The sequence below is a fragment of the Canis aureus genome, chromosome 7 (genome assembly GCF_053574225.1).
Source record: "Canis aureus isolate CA01 chromosome 7, VMU_Caureus_v.1.0, whole genome shotgun sequence".
NCBI lineage: Eukaryota > Metazoa > Chordata > Mammalia > Carnivora > Canidae > Canis > Canis aureus.
Genome location: NC_135617.1, coordinates 57,378,954 through 57,401,088, shown reverse-complemented (window position 1 = coordinate 57,401,088; position 22,135 = coordinate 57,378,954). Strand labels below are relative to the sequence as shown.

At 38.6% G+C, this 22,135-nt stretch overlaps 1 protein-coding gene across 10 annotated transcripts in view; it reads right to left on the bottom strand.

Moving 5' to 3' along the window:
- Positions 1–22,135, bottom strand: part of ADGRF1 (adhesion G protein-coupled receptor F1) — a 90,713-nt gene that overhangs the window by 57,035 nt on the left and 11,543 nt on the right. For all 10 annotated transcript variants that reach the window (XR_013383421.1, XR_013383422.1, XR_013383423.1 and 7 more), the window contains exon 2: positions 4,986–5,073. The gene's annotated coding sequence lies outside the window, so the exon portion shown is untranslated. The remainder of the gene's footprint in view (positions 1–4,985; positions 5,074–22,135) is intronic.

Sequence of the window (22,135 nt, the reverse complement as noted above, 5' to 3'; positions counted from 1 at the left end):
CACCTAGTGGCCAAGACTCACCCCATAGCAGAGGCCACCTGTTTACCAAATCCCTGTAGGGTACAGAGGTTTAGATGCCATGAGGGTGAACTGGGACACTTGGTGAGAAGGGAGGAAAAAGAAGAAATGATCTGAATCAGGTAACCTCCGAGATCCTGAGCTACCTGGTCCAGATGCTTGGCAGGGATTCCACTCTCTGTGAAGTTCATTCACTCATCCATTTATTCATTCAACAAACAATCGTGTTAAATATCAACTTAGCTACAAGACACTCTGAGGCCATGGGGACCTCATAATTTATATACACTGCCTTCAAGGACCTTGTAGCTTAACAGAGAGACAAGGCTAGCAACAATCAATTAAAATATACTGTGATAAGGCCAGACCACACTATGCTGTAGTAGTCCATAGAAAAGGCACTCAAACAAATCTCCAAGGGTAAGAATACATGTCTAAACCACAGGTCTCAAACTGGCACCCTGAGGGCCCCATCTGGCCTGCAGATGTGTTTTGTTTGGCCCAAGCAGTATTTTTAAAACTCCGAATTAGTCGCTAACATGTAAACATCAAGGGATTTCACATGAAAATCCAGACTTCAGCTTTTTTTGAAAACTGAGAAGATCTGACAACATTATTTCCATATTCCTGTAGAATGATATTTAACAGGAGCTGGGCAGGGGCTGCTTACTTTCCTGTTCCTTTTTTAAATAACAACAAAGAATTTACTTATTTCAATGAAATTTTGGTAGATTTCATATGAATGGGATGCAAAAGTCAAAATTACAAGAATATATTCGTTGAAAATTAGTCTCCTACTATGCCTTATTCCAAGCCAACAAATCATCACCTACAAAGGCACTCACAAATAGTGAGTTAGACATTGAATGTATTCCTACCTCATCCCCACACCAAAACTAGTTGCATTTGTATTATTGATTTTAAAACAAAATATGAAACTACAAATACTAGAAGAAAACAAAAAAAATTGTTTCCATTTTATTCTTTAAATAATATGTTCATTTATGGAAAAGACCTTTTGTAAAGAAAGACCGTAACTCAGGCATCACACACAAGTTGATATTTGACCACTTAAAAAGGGAGGGGCGGGATTCTTCCTACCAAAAAATATAATGAACAGCAACCAAATACAAATAAGCAACTGGAAAAATATTTTTGATTTACGTCATAAATGACTCCTTTCTTGAATATGTAATTCTTGTTAATCAATAAGAGGCACAACCAAAGAGACATGTGGGCAAATAGGAATAAACAAAAAAAAAAGGATACAAATACTTTTGAGATAAATGAAAATGATGAAAAATTATTTTTCACCTCGCAGATGGGAAAAAAAATCAAAAGAAATGATAATATTTTTGTAGGTAGGAGGAAAGAGGCAGTCTCATATACCACTAGTAGGTTTATAAACTAGTAATTCTGTATCAAATTATAAAATGCACATATCCTTTGGACTAGCAATTCTTTTATTGCACTTCCTCTTATTGCACACATCCTTTTATTGCACTTCACTTTGTTGTGCTCCACACATAATGCATTTTTTTACAAACTGAAGGTTTATAGCAACTCTGAATCAAGCAAATCTATCAGCCTCATTTTTCCAGCAGCATTTGCTGGAAAACAGAGACATGAGTCTCTGTGTCACATTTTGATAATTCTCACAAAATTGCAAACTTCTTCATTATTATTGAATTTGTTATGGTGCCGTGTGATCAGTGATTACAACTGGCTGAAAACTCAGATGATGCTTAGCAATTTTTAGCCAAAAAGTACTTTTTAAGTAAGGTACCACACTGTTTTTTTAGAGATAATGCTCTTGTACACTTAGTAGGCTACAGTATAGTGTAAACATAACTTTTATGTGCAATGGGAAACCAAACTTTTCATTTGACTTGCTTTATTGCTCTATTCACTTTATTGCAGTGGTAAGGAACCAAACTCGCAGTATCTCTAAAGTATGCCTGTATTTCTAGAAATATAACCTACAAATATGCTTGCTTGTGTGCAAAATTACACAAATATATCATTCAAATGCATACCTATACAAATATATCCAGTGCAGAATTATTTTGTAATATGTGAAAATTAGAAGCAGTATAAAAGTCCATCAATAGATGTGGTGGATTGTATTTGTTTAAAACGTATTATATGTTCAGAGCATATTTTTTTTTGTTTTAAGCAATTGAAATTCTGAAATTGTTACTATAGTGTAAATTAGCTTAAATTAATACAGACATTGGTACCAAGAGTGGGACACAAGCTTTCATAAGAGAAATATGAAAAGTATGTGGCATTTGCTTCCAGTCTGGCAGATGGGAAGCAAGGAAATTTATTGGAAAAGAATAGAGAGAGGTGTTATATGTAATGCAATGAAACATTTGAGTGAAGCTGGATGGCAGATAATGTGCTAACCAAACTTGTGGCTTTAGGCAAAGAAGTTAGAATCCTTTTTAGTATAACAGTGGCTTTCCTTACAGTGCAACTCTCTTAAAAACATAGTTGGTTTTTTAACTATTTTATTCCAATTAGCTCTATGGCCTGTGATATTGTGACTAATAATAAGAAACATGTGTTTGGTCTCTGTCCCTGTTTCTGGCACAGAGCTCCTAAGTTTTATTAAAACCATTGGAATTTCCTAAGTGATGGATGCAGTAAAATTGTCTTATGTTAAAGAGATGATTTTTGTTTAGCATCTAAGGATGCAGGAGCTGGTTGCCAGGAGAACTGAGTGATTGAAGGATTAGAATTTATGGCCCCACCCTCCTTGACCTCCTAGGGAAGGGACCGGTGTTGAGGGCTGAATCAAACACCAATGACCAATGATTTTATCAATCCTGTCTGTGTAATGAAACCTACATAAAAATCCAAAAGGACAGGGGTACCTGGGTGGCTCAGTGGTTGAACATCTGCCTTTGGCTCAGGTCGTGATCCTGGGGTCCTGGAATTGAGTCCCACATTGGGCTCCCCACAGGGAGTCTGCTTCTCCCTCTGCCTATATTTCTGCCTCTCTCTGTATGTCTCTCATGAATAAATTTTAAAAAAAAATAAAAAATCCAAAAGGACAGGTTTCTGAGAGCTTCCAGGTTGGTAAACATGTGGCAATTTGGGGACAGTGGCACACTGGGAGAGGGAGGGAGCTTTATGCATCTGTTCCATCTGGCAGTTCCTGAGTAATATCCTTTTATAATAAATTGGTAATCTAGTAAGTAAAATGTTTCTCTGAGTTCTATGAGCCACTCTAGCAAATTGAACAAACCAAAGGAGGGAGTCATGGGAACCTCTGATTTATAGCCAGTTATTCAGAAGTATAGGTAACAACCTGGAGTTGCAATTGACATCTGAAGTAGGGGATGTGGGGGGCAGGCTTGTGGGACTTTAACCTACGGAGTCTGATGCTATCTTGACTGACAGTGTCAAAATTGAGTTAAAAGGTAGGATGCCCCACTGGTGTCCAAGTCTTGCTTGGATATGTGGGGGAAACCCGTCTTCTCTCCCACATGCATTGGAAATGGATGCAGAAATTTCAGTGCCAATAGCTATGCTCCCCCACCCCCCATCCTTTGGCAGACCTTTAGGGAATCAGGCCACACCTTTGGTCTCTTTTCCCGGAGCAATTTTTTCCAAATGAAAGGATTTACTTAGAAGCATCTTAATCCAATTGTTTCAGCAACAGATTTGATGGTCATACCCTGACTTGTTCCTTGTCAGGAGGCTTACTTGTAATTGGTCCTAATCACTGAAGTCCACCTCAGTTTTATATTTTACTAGTTAGAGGTAGGAATTAGTTGCATCTTCTGCCTGGAAATTTTGCTTTTTTAAAATTTTCTTCCCTTTTTATTCCTGCTTGAGAACCAGTCATTGTTTTCTTGGAATAAGTAGTGTAAGTGGGCCAGGAGCAGCTAAATGATGCTAATAACTGTTTTTTCAGTTACCTCACTATTTGTTCCAACACCATTTATTGAAAAATCCACCTTTTCCTCATTGTTTTGAGATGTCACTTTCATTAAATATGAAATTCCTGTGTGTCTTGGGGTCTATTTGTGGACTTTGTTGTCCTTTTCATTCATCTGTGTTTACTCAAGGACAAACAACACTATTTGCTGTAGCCTCACTATACATCTTCATATCCAATATAATAATTCTTCCTTATCATTTTCCTTTTTCAAATTTTTCTTTCTACTGTTTAATAATTTTTTGTATAAACTTTAGGAGAATTTTTCCATATAGACTTTAAAATCAGCTTGTGGTCCCTCCCTCCAACAAACACTACCTCCTTCAAAATCTATTTTTTAAAGACTTTATTTATTTATTTAAGAGAGAGAGAGAGAGAGAGCGACTGCGCATGAGCAGGGAGAGTGGTAGAGGGAAAGGGAGAAGCAGACTCTCCACTGAGCAGAGAGCCAGATGCAATGCGGGGCTCAATCCCAGGACCCTGAGATCATGATCTGAGCTGAAGGCAGACATTTAACCCACTAAGCCACCCAGGCGCCCTCAAAAATCTATTAATATATTTATTGAGATTGTGTTGAATGTAAGGCAAACATAAGGATAATTAATAGCTTTTGAATGTTGGGTTCCCATAATTAAGAATATGGCTTGATTTTCCATTTGCTCGAATAAAATACTGAGGAATGTTTCTAACAAATATACAAGATCCATAATGAAGAAACCTTCCAAATTTACTAAAGAACACAAAAGAGAATTTTTTTTTAGTTACATCCCAGGCTTGTGAGATATATGTGCATGCTCACATGTGTCATTAAAATATAAAACAAAATTAACCTGATATTGAGAAATATTTCCACTCAGGATGATGTTCCATTGCAAGTTTACCATGAAATTGCAAAGAGGAGCTTCTGGGATAAATGGGGAATAAAAGATACACCTTTAAAAAGAAATACATTTATTTCCTAAAGAAAGAGTGGCAGGGGAGGGGAAAGAAGCCAGGGAGACAGAAAAAATATACTCACTTTTGCTGCTCTGGCTATTTATATTTGTTACTGCTCCTGCTTTATGGCCCTGGGATATGATGTGGGTTTGCAGACAGCTCCTATTTTCCTGCACACCGATGAAATTTAAACAAGGTCAGAGCATGCTTAATTATCCATCTATATTTGTTACCCACCCCACCTTTTTGTCCCTTTCCTTTCCTCCTCTTGCTCACCTTGGCAGTTCCTCTGCCTTGCAAGGGCATGGTGGAGGAGGGTACTGCAAATCATGAAGAATAAATCCCAAAGCTCTCTATTGCAGTATGTGTTCGGTGCTCTGGCAAGCGTTGGTACTGATTAGTAGCAACCTCTCTTAAAAGACCTCTTTTAACTTGACTTAACTCTAATTTTCAGACCTCAAAGCAGACTCTTATGTGGAGTATTCTCAAATTTAATGCTTCTTTCACAGATTCTGTAAGCCTTTATTCATAAACTTGATCAAACACATCCTCACACTTAATGACTCTGCCAGCTAGAGACCTAATTTATAATTTGTCATATAAAAAACTTTTTCACAAAAAGTTTTAAACAAAAATCCACATCAATCCACAAAGAGAATTTTAGGAGCTGGTGTCAATTTATCTTTATAAACCCATATTCTTTTTTCTAGTTCCCTCTCATGACAGCAACTCACAGTTAGGCAGCAGGCCAGACTTTGGGGTGCAGTTGTTTAAAGTGGGAAGGCAAACTTAAATGGTTCATCAAATGCCTGAACAGAATAAACAAAAACACAAGCACGCTTAATTTACCAATTGTGTTATTAGTCAGGGTCCTCCACAAAAATAGGACCAATAGGCTGTATGTAGATAGAAAGAGATGGATTATAAGGGATTGGCTCATGTGAATGCAGAGGCTCAGAAGTCCAAGATTGGCCATGGGCAGACTGGAAACCCAAGTAAGATGATGTGCAGCTCCAGTTCAGAACTGAAACCCTAAGAACCAGGAGAGCCAATGGTGTGGGTTCCAGTGTGAAAGCTGACAAATTCAAGATCCAAGATCCCAGAAGAGTCTAAATCTGAGGGCCAGGAAAGACCTGTCCCTGCTCAATCAATCAGGTGACAATATTCTCTCTGTTCACAGGGAGATCAGTTTTCTTGTTCTGTTTAGGCCTTCAACTGATTGGTTGAGGGCTACTCACATTATGGAGGGCAATTTGCCCTATGCAGTCTGTCAATTCAAATATGAATCTCATCCAAAAACACCCTCACCCTCGTTACAAGCTAACTGCCATAAATGGTCCAACCCATATGGTTCTGGATTTTTCATGCTGCTCTTATTGGCCTCCACATGATTTCTATCCCACTCTTCAAAAATTATAATGTTGTACTTTTTTGTTGAGACTCATCTATTTAACCAACCAAAAATAGATGAAAATCAATGAGATATTGGGTATTGCACAAAAGCCATCAGTACATCAAGAGCTACCATCTTTTGTCCATGGTATGGAAAATTTCTGGCACTTCATCTGGATCACCTTAGCCATCTGATCCCATAGATAACTCCTCTTACCTTGGTAGGTGTCAGGTAACTGGACACACAATACATGAAGAGGCCTATATTCAATCCAACTGACCCTAACAACTGACTAGCTAGAACAATCTGGACCCTTCAGGTTCACTTAACAAGCATCAAATCTGTGCTTACCATGACCCAACATTTCAAGAGGTCTCCAAGGGCAACATCTTTTCAGGGTGAATACTTGGGAATGGGGAATACACTGAGAATTACTAATATCAATGCTTACCTACATTAAGGCACTTTAAAGTATTGGCTTGCCTACTAGATACAAGAAATAAAATCTAAGAGAAAGAAAAGAAGCTTTTTTTTTTTTTTTTTTCCTGAGAGTAGACTATTTCAGGTCTTCGGAAAAAAGGTGTAATGATTCACAGAATAGGTTTCTATACTAAGAAACAAGGAAAACCTCCAATCAAAGAAAATGTGAGGATCCACCTTTCTCTGTGGTGTGGATAGGGGAAGTAGTGAATTTCATCCGGGCACAATACCTATGCAATTCCCCCACTGAGTCATGGAACCTGTTGAAGTTGCTTCTCCCTGTGGTTGTCCCACAACAAATGGACCACAGTGCTTCCTCCAACCACCCACCCCCGGTGCCACTTACTCTTTCCTAGGACACAAATAGCCTTTGAATAGAAATAACCAAGACAATTCCACTTATTTCTCACCTCCTAATTTCACGTTTAGGAACACAGTAGTTCCAGAAAATGTTCTGCATGTATTTACTTAATTAAATTTCACAACAACCATCTCTGAAGTGTTCTATTTGTTTCTTCCATGTTATAATGATGAAAAAGGCTTTGAAAGGTTAGCCAGCTCATTGAAGGTCACAGAATCAGCAGAAAAGCTGACTCTGAAAATTAGGTCTGTCCACCTTGGGTTTCTGAGCTTTTCCTTATTTATCCTTAAATCATGACTTAATGCTTCTATGTCCAAATTTAGAAATCATGAGACTTTAAGTATATGGTTTTAAGGAAACTTTACCAGTCGTAGGATACTTCAAAGGATGAAATTCCCCCATCTGTGCAATGAATAAAAGTTTCTGGACCTATATTGGTTAAAAGAAATTCCACTTCAGAGATTTTTTTTTGGGGGGGGGTCTCAAAACATAATTTAAATTACTGCTTTAAATTCTTAAAAGCAGTTTGACCATTTGAGGAGACAATGGGAGCCCTGACTCTAGCTGTTTCATAACTTTACTCAAAATCATATGGCTGAAAATTTTTCTTTTTTCTTTTCTCCAGCTTTATTGAGATATAATTGGCCTATATCATTGTGTAACTTTAAAGTGTACAATGTGATGATTTGATATATGTGTATATTGTGAAATGATCACAATAAAATAATTTGATTTAACTAACTCAAGCTTGAGAGGACTGAGGGAACTGAAGAGAGTTTCTTTAATTACTGAGGGACTTCTCTGAGCTAAATACTAGCAATCCCTACCCTCAGGGGACATACAATTAATAAAGGACATGGACAAACAAACAATAATAGTGTAACCACCCCACTCATCATAATGGGAATTGGAGTCTAATAGAGCTGGTGATGAGCAGACTCATCCAGGTCATTTCATCAACCTCACAATGAGCTGACACTACATCAAATGAAACTGAATTTGGGAGATCTTATTTATGTTGCTACAGCTGACTTTTCTATAACATTAATATTATAGCTAAGTGTTAGATCAGCAGATGCCCAAAGAAATACTGAGCACCTAACCCATGTCTGAGTACAGAAAATATATATAAACTACACCCATTCTGCCAATCAAATCCACTGCACATTTCTTCCCAGAACTCCCTCTTGCCTCTCCTATTGCACCATGAAAAACAGATAGTGCAAGGGTTAAGAATAGGGGCTCGAGGTACAACTGCTGGTTTTGAAGTCAATTCTACTTTCTTGGCTGATGACGCTAAATAAGGCATCTTAACTCCTAAACTTATCCATAAACCTACCTCAATTCATGCCTATCTCAGAGGGTTGCTGTGCAGATTAAATGAGACAACGTATGTAGAGTGCTTTTCTAACAACTAGCATAGAAAAATGCTTTTAAAAATGTGGCTTCCTCAAACGAATAGCCATTTCCTTCTTCTCCATCTCATCAAGTCCTACAGTGAATTAAAAGCCTGCGTCGAGTTCTCTTTTCCATGGCTATTTTCTCCCTTGCTATTCTGGCTTTTAATAGGATGACTTCCCTTAAATAATCAACACAACACATGTAAGCCTTGGATAATAGGCTTATTAGATTCTGACAACTCCTACAAAGGAGGTTGGTTGGGATGGGTAAGGGGCAAACGGGCAAGCACTATTTCCATAATGTTGCTCATGCTGGTCCAGGCTGGCCAGGTTGCTGGAGTGTTCCAGAGGGGACCAGTGGAGATCAAAGACCACACTTCTATCTTCCCCTCCTTCCCCTTCAATCTACTTTCTAGCTGTATAACTCAAGGTAAGGACAGGTTTGGTTGCTTTACCTATAAAATGGGCAGGATCCCATTTCTCCTAGCTGAAGTCAGGAAGCTGAACCATATCCTAGTTGAAAGGCCTCCTTCACCTCTGATCTGAGATTCTCCTGGCACTTGTGTGCTGGGTGTGAAAGGGTGCCTCACCCCAAAGCCAGGTGGCCAGTACATCTGGCCTCCCCAGAGGCATCCATACCCTCTGAGTGAACAGGACATGCTGTTCTTACTTCCCTCTACTCCCTCCAAAATCTGGAATCTCTCTCCAGTCAGGCCATGAGCCAACAGCTACTAGAACCCAGGCTGCCAGCAGGGCAGTACCCAGGGCTCACTGATGTAAATACTGATGAGGAATGATTGAAGTTTGGCTCTGTCTGTCCCTTTATGTGCTATCTTCAGCCAAAGGCCTGCAGGCTTTCAACTGCTGAGCTGGGCATCATTAAACAACATTATTCTTCCTTCCTGCCTCAATGGCCACCCCTCCTTCTGGCTGCTGTCTCAAAGGAAATAACCAGCAAAAAACAGACAGCCCCTGCCATTTAGACCTCTTTTAAATGCGGAGGGATTCTGGAGTTTTCTCCAGCGTCTCTAATTCTTTACTTTCTTTCCTGGTGACTAACCTCAAAGAGGAATGACAGACAGAAGAGGGGACTTGAGACTTCTTTTGGCCAAAGAAAGAAATGATTTATGACTGAAGAGTTCTGATTCCGTCTGTAACCAGGCAAGGCCCATCTGCCTCCAGGTCTTCCTTAGACAATGCAGGATAAGGTCCCTGGTGAGAGTAACCCACAGCCCAATGCCAATGCTGTACCTCACACACACACTGTGGGCACACAGCTGTCTGTGAAGACCATCAGGGCATTGCATTCAACTGTGTAGGTTGTGTTTTCCCAAGGGCACCTGGCACAGTCAGGGCTGAAACTCAACTTGGTCTCCACTTGCCAAATCATGTGTCACATCTGTCCAGCCTGCTGCCTTTTCTGGTTTTTACAAAGTCTCTGTAAAGGCTAGCGTGGGCACTCAGTGGGTCTGTGTCTCTTGTCAGCCATGCTGGATAGATGTCCAAATAGAAGATCCATAGCATCCTATCAGCTGGCTGTTCTCTCACCTCCATACCTCCCTATGCTATGACTTCCTCCTCCTCCTTCCTCATCTTTCCTTCTTCCATTCCCTCCCTCTTCTCTAGTCATTCTCTTTTTCCTCTCCTCCTTTCCCATTCCTTCCCTTTCCCCCTACTCCTTGTTTCCAATATATTTTCACATACTGAATGGCTAGATCCTTTCCAAATACTCAGAAACAGTCTGGAAGGAAGGGGGGCAGGTAGGAGTGGGAATGAGTCTTTGTATTCAGATCACAACCTTTGTTTCTTTCTAAATTGTGGCCTTGGGATTAATCACAGGCTATTCTGGGAGATGGCAGAAAACACCAGGAGGGTAGATTTAAGAAACTTTGGGAAGAATTTAAGGAGGTTATTTAGCTCTGCCCTATAGAAATTGGTAGGCACAAATGGTGACAGTATACCTAAGTGCTATTTTCCTTTCTAGTTGACTGCTGTAATAGGCAGAACAATGTCCCTCTTTCACCCTGGAGATGTCCATGCCCTAGTCTCCAGAATCTGTGAATATAATACCCTACATGACCAAGGAAACTCTGCAAAGATAACTAAATTTACAGCTGACCTTAAAATAAGGAAATCATCCTGGATTATGAGGGTGGGCTCAATCAAATCACAGAAACCCTTAAAGCTGAGAGCTTTCCCCAGCTAGAAGCAGAAGAGATATGTAGTAAGGAAGAAAGCAAGAGAAATGCAGCAGATGGTGGAGTGGGAGAGATATGAAGTATGAGAGGGACTGACACATCACTGCTGATTCTGAGATGCAAGGACTACAGAGGGGCCTCCAGGAAATGGTGGAAAGCAAGAGAAGTGATTAGGCAGCCATTAGGAGCAAAGACCATCCCCTGTCTGACAGCCAGGAAAGAAATGTAAACCTCAGTCCCACAACCACAAGGAATTCCATTCTGCCAACAACCTAAAAAGGTTTGGAAGTGAATTATTGCCCCAAGCTCCCATTAAGGAATACAGCCTTGTCAACCCCTTGAATTTAAGCCAGTAAGACCCACTTCAGACTTCTAACCTACAGAATAATGAAATAATAAATGAGTAAGTCACTAGACTTGTGGTAATTTTGTTAGAATAGCAATAGAAAACAATTGCCAAAGACCTCTGAGAAGGTAAAATAATTTCCTTTTCTTCAATTTTTCCTTTTATAAATAATGTTCTGGTTATTATTTATGTTCATCTAATTACCCCAAAACTTAGAGGTATAAAAAATAAGCAATTGTTTTACTCCTGTGTTTATGAACAATGATTTCAGAAATGGTGCAGCTAAGTAATTCTGAGTAATTTTCTCAGCCATTTGCAATTAGATATTATCTAAGACTGCAAATATCAGAAGGCTTGCCTGGGCTGGACAGCCAAGAAAACTTACTTCCAAAGCTAGCACTGGATACTGGCTGTTGGCTGAGAGCTCAGCTGTGATGGTTGACGGGAGTGTTTACTTGTGGCTTCCAGTATGGTGGACTCAAAGTAGATGGAGCAAGCATACAAAGATCCCCAGACAGAAGATGCATAGCTTTTTCTGATCTAGCCTCAAAAGTCATGCGTCTTAGTCAGTTTGGGCTTCTATAACAAAAGTACCATAGACTTGATGGCTTAAACACAGAAGTTTATTTCTTAGAGATTGAGAATCTGGGAAGTCCAAGATCAAGTGTTGGCCAATTTGGTTTCTGATGAGAACACTCTTCCTCAGTAGCAGATGGGCACTTTTTTTTTTAACACTATCCTCCCATGGTAGAGAGAGAAAGCAAGCTCTCTTATGAATCTTTTCATATAAGGGCACTAATCCCATCATGAAGACTTTATCCTCATGACCTAATTACCTTTAAAGACTCCATCTTCAAATACCGTTGCATTTGGGGATTATGTTTTAACACATGAATGGGGAGGGATGCAAACATTCAGTCCATAGTATTATAGAGCTAAAAGTCCTGGATAATACACATAAAACAAACATAAGAAGGCCCTGAAAAGTGAAGAGAAGAAGACAAACCCACTAAGGATCTCTGAACACAAAAAATGACATGTTGGTGAGTCCCTTGTGTTTTCTTTTTTTTTCTTTTCTTTTCTTTTTTTTTTTTTCATATCATCCAGACATGGAGCTAAAGAAGCTGGCAATCCAGGAATGTTAACAGGTATAATCACAAAAAACCCCAAGGAATACCACAGGAAAAGGGCAAATTAGCAAAGCAGAAAACCTTTAAACAATAATCATTCTATTGCAGGCAAATACAATAGAAAAACTGTGGCCCTACCTCAAACCCATGCCAGAAAAAGCAAAATGGGGAGCCTAGGATTCCACTGTCACCAGGCTGTAATGAGGCACCCAAGGTCTCCTGCAAAGGTAGTATCAGAGAAAGTGGAGTAGGGACCTGGGACACCATTCCTACCAGATATATAAGTCCTGTTCCCTCTCCCTCTGGCTTCAGTAGAGACACATGCATAGTCTAGACTTCTATTCCCACTTGGCAGTGGCAGTAATGAGGCACAGCTTACCTTCTTTTGTAGGGGGGTGTCAGAGGAAGTATAGCATAGAGTCAGGACTTTCACCAGTGCCCAGATATAATAAGATCACCTCATCTCCAGTGTCAGTAGAAACAGAAACAAGGCAATCCTACCCTTCTCAGCCAGGAAGGTATCAGTGAAAGCTTAATGGGGAGCCAGATCTCTCACCCTTACTCAGTAGTAATGAGAAGCCCCTCATTTGAGTTTCAACAAAAGCCAAGTGAGAACCTGGACTTCTCCTACAGCACAGTAATGAGGGATTCCTCTTTTCCGCTAGAACAGTGTCAGAAAAAGACAGCTAAAACCGAAGGTTTCAATAAGTTCTATTGTCTCATAATATAATGCTCAAAATGTCCAGCTTTCAGTAGTGAATCATTTGTCATATCAGGAACTGGGAAGATCATGGAGTGAATAAAAAGAAACAATCAAGAGATGCCAATACTGAGATGACAGAGATGATAAAATTGCCTGCTAAATATTTTTAAAAGATTTTATTTATTTATTAGAGAGCCAGAGCAGGCACTAGTGAGGTGGAGGGGAAAGGTAGATGGAGCAGTTGACTCCCCACTGAGCAGGGAGCCTGATGCAGGACTCCATCCTAGGACCCTGAGATCACGTTCTGAGCTAAAGGCAGCTGCCCAACTGACTCAGCTACCCAGGCACTCCTCTAACAAATATTTTAATGCAGCTATAATGATAATGTTTCAATGAGCAGTTATAAATATGCTTGAAACTAATGAAACAGTAAAAAGTCTTAGCAAAGAAACAGAGGACACAAAGAAGCAAATGGAAATCTTAGAATGGAGAAGTGAAAAAAAAAACAAAATAAAAACCCAATGTATAAGATAAATAAGTATTAGGGATGTAATGTACTACATGTGGACTAGAGCTAACACTGCTATACACTAATATACAGGAAAGTTGTTAAGAGAATAAATCCTAAGAGCTCTCATTACAAGGACATTTTTTTTTCCTTTTTCTCTTTTCTCTTTTTATTGTACCTATATGAGAGAATGGATGCTAGCTGAATTTTTTGAGGTAATTATTTCACAATACACATAAATCAAACTATCATACTGTATGCTTTACACTTATACAGTGACATATATGTCCAATAGTTTTCAATAAGACTGAGGTAGAAACTCAATGTTGAGTTCAACAATAAAATAGTGGGCACAGGGGAAAGAATTAATGAATTTGAAAAGATAACAATAGAAATTACCCAATCTGAACAACAGAGAGAAAATAGACTGGAAAAAAGTGAACAGAGCCTTGGGACCTGTGGGATTATAACAAAAGATTTACCATTCATTAAAGTCATTGGCTTTCCAGAAGGAGAGGAGAAAGCAGGCAGGGCTGAAAAGGACTAAAAATAATAGCGACAGAAATCTTTAAAAATTTGACAAATGACATAAATTTACAGATTAAAGAAGCTGAACAAAGTTTAAATAGGATAAACCCAGATAAATCCACACCAAGGCACATCAAATTCAAACATCCGAAAATTAAGACATAGAAAAAAAACTTAAAAGTAGTTAGAATTGATATTTTACTTATAGTAAGAAACAATTAAATGACAGTTTATTTCTCATCAGAGTATGAGACAGGAGACATTTTTTGAATATTGAAAGAAAAGAATTCTATATTTAAAAAAATCTTTCAAGAATGAAGAGCAAAGTGAGACATTTTCAGACAAAAGAAAACTAAGAAAATTTATCAATAGCAGTGCTACCCTAAAAGAATGGCTAAAAGAAATTCTCTAAATAGAAAGAAAACAATCAAAGAAGGAAATTTGGCATATCAAAAAGGAAGAAAGAACTTGGTAAGTAAAAATATGCATAGATACAATAGACTTTTCTTCTTTTGAGTTTTCTAAATTATATTTTAATGTTGAAATAAGAAACCATATTGTTATTTAATATGGTTCTAAATCTGTATGGGGGAAATACTTGAAACAATTATAAATGGTAGAGGGTAAAGAGACATAAAAGGAGGCAGAGATTCCACACTGATATGCCATGACCAAGTGAAGCTTATTCCAAGAATGAAAGACCAGTTCAATATTGAAAAATCAATGTAAACTACTATATTAACAAGTGAAAGAAGAAAAATCAAATGATCATATCAATGGATGCAGAAAAACATGTTACAATTCAACATCTATTCATGATTTTTAAAAAAACTCTTAGAAAACTAGAAATAAAGAGGATTTTTCTCAATTTGATAAAGAACATCTACAAAATGCCTAGTTTACCTTTCGCTTAATAGGAAAAAAAACAGTACTTTCATCCTAAGATCAGAAACAAGGCAAGGATATCTATTCTCATCACTCTTGCTAGTATGACACTGAAAGTTCTAGGCAATGCAAAAAGGCAATAAAGGAAATAAAAGTTGTACAGACCAGAAATTAAGAAATAAATCTGTCCCGATTTATAGATAACATGATTACCTACCAGAAAATCCCAAGGAGAACTAAAATACACACACACACACACACACACACACACCACAACTCTTTGAATAATATATGCATTTAGCAAATTCGCAGAATCCCCATGTAAAATCAATTGTACTTCTGTACACTAGCAGTTGCATTCCCAGGCATTTGTGCAAATGTATGTTCACACAAAAAGTTGTACATGAAGATTCAGAGCAGCTTTATTCATAAGAGCCCCAAAATGGAAATATCTCATATGCCCTTCAACAGCTGAATGCTCAAACTGTGTTGCATCCTACCATGAAATACTTCTCAGCAATGAAAAGAAACAAACTATTGATACCTGCAACATGCTCTGAGTGAATTCCCAGAGAATTACGCTGAGTGAAAAAAGCCAATCCCAAAAGATTATATGCCATATGATTCTATTTATATAACATCCTTGAAATGTCACAATTATAGAAATGGAGAAAGATTAGTGGTTTTCAGGGCTTAAGAAGAGGGTATGGATGGGAAGGAAATGGATGTGACTATAAAAGGCAACATTAGTGATCCTTGTAATAGAAATGTCCTATATCTTCCTGACTGTATCAGTGTCAGTATCTGAATGAACTGCAATACTGAACTGTAGTTTTACAATATATTTAGTTGCCATTAGAGTTAATAGTATACTGGAACTCTCTGTTTTCTGCAACCCTTTGTGATTCTACAGTTATATCAAAATAAAAAGGCTAATTAAAAAAATCAAATGAGCACATCATGCAGCAATTCAAGGTAAATTCACTAAGTTTTTAAGAAAGCAAACAACAAATAAAAGACATGCAACTGACTTCCACTCAGTTCTGTGGGTTCCAAACGAGTCATAACACCATTCTACATTCAAGCAGAGGGGAATTAGACTTCACCTATTGATGAAGGCATAACAAGCTCACTTTATAGAAAGGCATGTGGAATGGGAGATGTTGTGGCCATCTTTGGAAAACACAATCCAAGAGTGTGATTTACCACTATTCTCTCTCTCTCTCTTTCTCTCTCTCTCTCTCTCTCTTTCTTTTTCCCTTCTGGAAAAGAGCTGGAGAATAAATGAGTGAATCCTTTTGCCCTATATCATATCCCTTCTCTTTCAAAACTATTCTGTAGCTTCCTTTATTTAGGTCTCTGCCTTCTTGGACTATTTTTCAAAAAGTCGTTGATGTTGAGATGGTTGCCGGGAGTTTTCTGAATGTTAATTCTGGGATGAAAGAACAGAAAAATGCTGTACTAATATGGTAGGTCTAAGTCTGCTTTAAAAAAAAAATGTGTTTCTGCAAAGGTTGATTGTGTTTTGTAAATAAAGTTATCTCTTAAAAGTCCTTTAGGAGACTATATTATTGGGGCACCTGGGTGGCTCAGTGGTTGAGCGTCTGCCTTTGGCTCAGGTCATGATCCCGGGGTCCTGGAATGAAGTCCTATATCAGGCTCTCCACAGGGAGCTTGCTTCTTTCTCTGCTTAGGTCTCTGTGTCTCTCATGAATAAATAAATAAAATCTTTTTTTTTTAAAAAAAGGAGATGGTATTATTGAAAAGATTTTATAACCAACTTTAATAAGAGCTTTCACATGTCATCCCTGAATTTATGTGTCAAATTGTCCTGAATTCATCAATTTTACAAAAAATAAGGGATATTCTTTATGTATTTGGCAAAAAATTTGTCAAGTATTTCCTTTAGGGTAAGGGACATGTGATTCCTGTCTCCAACTCTAAAAGTCCCTCCATCTTTGTGTTCACCATAATAATATGAACTGTTATTCCAGTAGCAATGAAGAATTTGGGCAAATCCATCCCAAGTTCTTGGTTGAGTTCTTTCTGCTGGACTTACCATAATCTGGGGGTAGTGACCTTTTTATAATCCATCAGCTGTTGAATAAATAGATAAGAAGCCTAGATAAAGTGAAAGAAGAAAGTTTGCTCTGCTTAAGTCATGATATTTGTTCAATCTTTAAGACAAACTGAAGATCTAAAAGTGATTTTTTTTTTTTTTTTGCTTAAAATAAGATATAGCTGAATCTCTATCATTGATTTCATGGATGAGAAGTTTCCTGTCTCTTCAATACCTATAATTAGAGATAAGTTTTTAATTGCAATTATCCTTGGGAGAGAAGCTCACTAGCTTGAATTCACACTAATAAATGACTACTCATACATTATTTTCTGAGGTATTTTGGGGCTGAGCTCTAATCTGTGGATGGCGTAGGGAGTGATTAAGTGATAGACCAGTTGAAGGGCTCTTTTCTCTCCCAAAAGAGAAAGCGTATCACATGGAGGGTTAAGAACTATAGCAAGAAGAAGCTACTTAGACAGAAACATTACAATTTTTCCTTTCAATTGGTTCTAAATCCTCTAACATGTGGACAGAAATACATGACTCATCAATTTACGTGGCCTATTTCTTCCCTTGAAGTTTTTCACTTCTACTATATACACAGTCTTTAAGTTGGCAGCTAAATATTTGGAGTCATAGAACATTTGAACTGGAAAGCACTTAGAGATAATCATGTTCTATGTCCTCTGACTCTGGAAATCCTCCACTTCACACAGAGAGCAGTTGAAAACATTAGGGAAGCCTTCTGAAAGAACAAGATCAGGGGTCACATTGGTCTTCTTAAGTTAGTTGAAAGGTTCTTCTGTGAAAGAGTATTAGGTTTGTTCTCTCTAAACTTGGGGGATCAGCATTCAAAAACTTGCTAGAGGTCAGAGCATCCCAATGTCGGGAAGCAGTTCTGTTACTAATGTGCTCACCCATGGGCAGTGCAGCCACTTAAGTCTCCATGGGTTTCATCCCTCAAAGAGATGTGGGATTTGATAACTTTGAGTTTTCTTTCTACCCTGGGATTCTAGAGCTGCATTACCCAATAGGGTAGCCTTTAGCTATAAAGCACTTAAAATGTGGCTAGTCCAGCATGTAAAATACACAGAAGATTTCAAAGTATGTTATTAAAATTAAGTTCACCTGTTTCTTTTTAATTTTTAGCTCCTAGAAAGTTTTATATTATGTATGTAACTATGGGACTAGCATATTTCTATTGAAGAACACTGTACTAGCTAATTTGAGGATTTTTCCCAACTCAAGGTCTCCTACTTTCCAAAAATTAAATTATCTTTGAGCCAGCTGTGACATGACCCTTTCCCACTTCATGCCATGAAATGTACCTAAGACTCATCTTTTGGGTAAACAACATTGGCACAGTATGACATGGTTTCAAGAACACACTTATATGAGTTTTCAAAATGAATGGGAAATTTAGAGATTCTCTAACCCTCCTCCAATTACTTATTAATATAGATTAGTTTATAAGATTGGAAGATTAGTATCTGATATTGAAAACAGTATCTGGCTCAAATTGAATTTCAGAGGTGTTGAATTTGAGAGAATGAAACAAACTGACACTTAGGTAGTCAGGGAGCATGAAAACTAGTGATGAAACAATCACAGCAGAACGATGCAACCAGGTCTTTATACTAGGTAGTTGTAGAAGGTTGAAAATTCCAGGGTAGAGCAAGACCCGAGATGATTGCAGGTACTAGAGGCCAGTGATTGACAGGGATTCACAAGCAAGCACCTATGCCTCCTTACCCTATTCTGTACAATGATGTCACCAAAACCCATTGATAAAGATCCACTGCTGGGCAGGAATCCTTCCACTGAATGGCATATGTAGAGTCTCAATTTCTTCTTTTATAAATGAACCCCTGCATCCAGAGGTTGTTGTAAAGTCAAATGATAGATAGAAGGTGCTGAGTACAGAGTAAATGCTCAGTAAATTATAGCAGGTATGACGTGTCTTTCCTCTGCTACCTGTAGGCAAATATTCTCTATAGGTAGACCTAAGGATGTGTTCCTCACAACTACCAGTGAGTGAACTTGTGCTTATAAAAAGTAAAACAGTACAGTCCGTATTCAAATTAATTGTGTTGCTAGTACAGAAAAGTAAAATACAAATCCATTTGCAAGAGTTTGAAATTCAAATTGCAAAAGTGTTCTCTAACCAAAAAACTCATTTTATTTTTAAAATATTAAAGAACCGTAAAAGCACTTACCTTGACAGAGCTGTTTTAATTTTGACTAACAGCAGGGTATGTTTTTGTGCTTCCTAACACTCTGTAAACACTTCAGAAATGCTAAATAAGAGAAAATCCACATTCTTGATTATTAAAAATATTGGGTAAGCCAAATGGCCTTATTTCCCTTCTCATAGCAGATTTGTCCTCTGGGAAAAAAACTCCTTGGTTGTTAATACTTGAGATTTGTAGGTGACACTTGTCCAATTAGAAATGGTAAGAATTTATGCAATCACTTAGAGAAACATTTATTTGGTTTTGGCACTGTAATAAGTGCTGAAGCAGAAATGAACAATGTTGGTAATAAAGGGCTAGAGATTCCATGGATGAAGAATGTAGAAAGATTCAAAGGAAGAACTGTTGTTCCTGGAATTGGAGATGGGTATTAGTCAAGAAAAGCCTCCCAGTATTCAGAGATGGAATAACCCTGGAATCAGGTCTTAAAACAGATATGTAGGTAATGTGGCTTTGAAGTGGGTTGAAGGAGAGGAAATGGACAAGTAAAGAAATGAGGAAGGAGAGCAGAGAATAAAGAGCATCCTTCTGAAAAGGTGAAAAATGTGTATGTAGAGCATGTGTCTGTGTGGTGAGTGGAATACAAGAGGTACTGGTGAAAGGCAAATCTGCAGAAACATCTGGCTTTAGGGGCCCACTAAAGGTGACATGACTTTAGGGTGACATGACATCCGGCTCCATTGGGCCCACTAAGGAGTACAGCTCTCATCCTGCAAGCAATAGGGAGCTACTGAAGGAAATTCACTTCAGCTGCTTTGTGGGAGATGGGTACAGAGGGAAAAACTGAAAGCAAGAGCATTTTAATAATCCAGGGAAGCCAGGAGCTGGGGAAAAAAGAGAGCAACAGATAAATATCACAGATGCTGAGGAGGTCCAGTCTATAAGACCGGCAACTGGTTGGCTATAGGAGTGAAGGAAAGAGAAGAAGCTATAATGATCTCTCCCACACACAGGATTCTGACTTGAATGAATAGATGGATGATGGGGGAAGAGAAAGAAGAACTGGCTTTATAGGAAAGATAAGTGCAATTTTGAGTATGCTGAGTCTGAGCCCCCTACATGTGACATCTAGGGGAAAAGATCTTGAAGGAAGCAGTTGGAACTTAGGGGAAAGGTCTGAAGGTGGGGATATAAATATGGGGGTACTCAGTACACAGGCAGAAGGTGGAACCATGGACATGAAATAAACGACCAGAAAAGAGTAAGAAGGGGCAAAACCCAAGGACCATAAGGGACATCAGCATTTGAGGGTGGGTGTAGAGAAGAATAGTCAGAGAGAGAGAGACAGACAGACAGAAGAATTAGTAGGTCCTGGTATCATGGAAACCAAGAGCAGAATCTCAAGAAGAAAAAAAGGGGAAAAAAGGGATTAATGGAGACAAGTGTTATATAAATGTCAAACAAGGTGAGACTAAAAGGAGTCCTTTGCTTCTAGCAATTAGACAGTATCGAGTGCTCTATACCAGACCATTTTATTGGAATTGTGGGCTGGGCCTGAGAAAGTTGTCATAGGGGAGGTTGAGAGTCTAAAGTGGAAACCACAGTCATGAAAAATGTAGTAGCTAGGTGTAGTTAGAAGTACAAATGTCAAATAGAAAAGATTCTTTGTAGGATCTTATCTGGAAAGGGAAGGGAAGAGAAAGGAAAGCACTGGGAGAAGAAGGGGAGAAAGACAGGTTAAGAGAGGATGTTTGTAAAAGATAAGAGAGACCTGAGCATTTTCATAGAAGATGGGAATGGACCAGTTCATAGAGAAAAGGATATGACAATACAAAGCAGAAATAACTTGAAACAAGCTCCTGGACAAGACTCTTTGGATGAAGAGCACAAGAGGAGGGACCAGCAAGACACTGGGAAAAGGCTGCCTTTGTCTGAAACTGGAGGAAGAGAGGGAGGCTTGTGGTGGGAGACAGCCTCAACCTTCTCTCACAGGTCAGTGGCCAGCAGGTCTGCTGGCAAAGGCTTGAGGGGAGTAAGGAAAGTTCAGAAGGGCAGATGTAGAAGTGACAAATGACCACTGTCATGATGATTGGAATTAAACCCTCTATATGGACAAGAACATTCTGTGAGACATGAAAAAGGAATTTGTTTAGGCCCACCTGGGGGTGGTTTTCCTCTAAAGAGAAAACCAACTTATTTCAATTTCTCTGCCCTTTATTTTTCACACTTCTATGTTCATTTTAATTAAATTGGCCTTTGTTCTTGCAAATAATCAAGGAATATTCTGGGATAAAGCATGTCACAGCATGCAAAAAGTTACACTCATTTCTCCCTGTGGATTGAGTTAGCAACCACCAAGGGCTCATCATCACTCTGGCTATTCAAGTGACACAACCATTCTTATGGTGGAGAATTATAGTTAAGTCTGATCTGGCAATCCTCAGCGGTTGTTAAAGATCCTTGTGAAAAAAAGCGAGCCACCTGGTACTGAGGGGAACAGGTCTGCTCTGTGTAACGGTATTGTGGTGGAAAAGCTCTGACAAAACAGGGCATAACATCTCCTTTGGAGACCAGATCAAGGAGCCAAGCAAGATGCTATCTGGGCTTGTCAGGCTCAGAAAAAAGATTGTCTTGGAACAATTTGGGCAGGAAGACAATAGAATTCTTTATTTCTTGGCACAAGAATGAATGAATCTTTATCCCAAATGCAAAGCAGGCTTTAATCCAAGGACAATAAATGGTGAGACCAGCATTCCAGGAACAATCACGGGCTTTCTCTGTGTGCTCACAGTGAAAACAGTCCCACAGGGCTTCAAAGAGACATGTGGACTTCTTTTTCTCTTCTTAAGTAAACAAAATTAACAGAGAACAAGCACTTCCTACAGCTGTGGATGCCCAGAATTTCTCCCTACCCTATCCCAATCCTGACCCCAACCCAAAGAGCCCTCATCTTTTCTGGCTTAAAGTAATGTGTACAGATAATGACCTTGAGGTTGAACATGAACCTATCTGAGCGCCCCATTTGAAGAGCAAGGTTGAAATATTC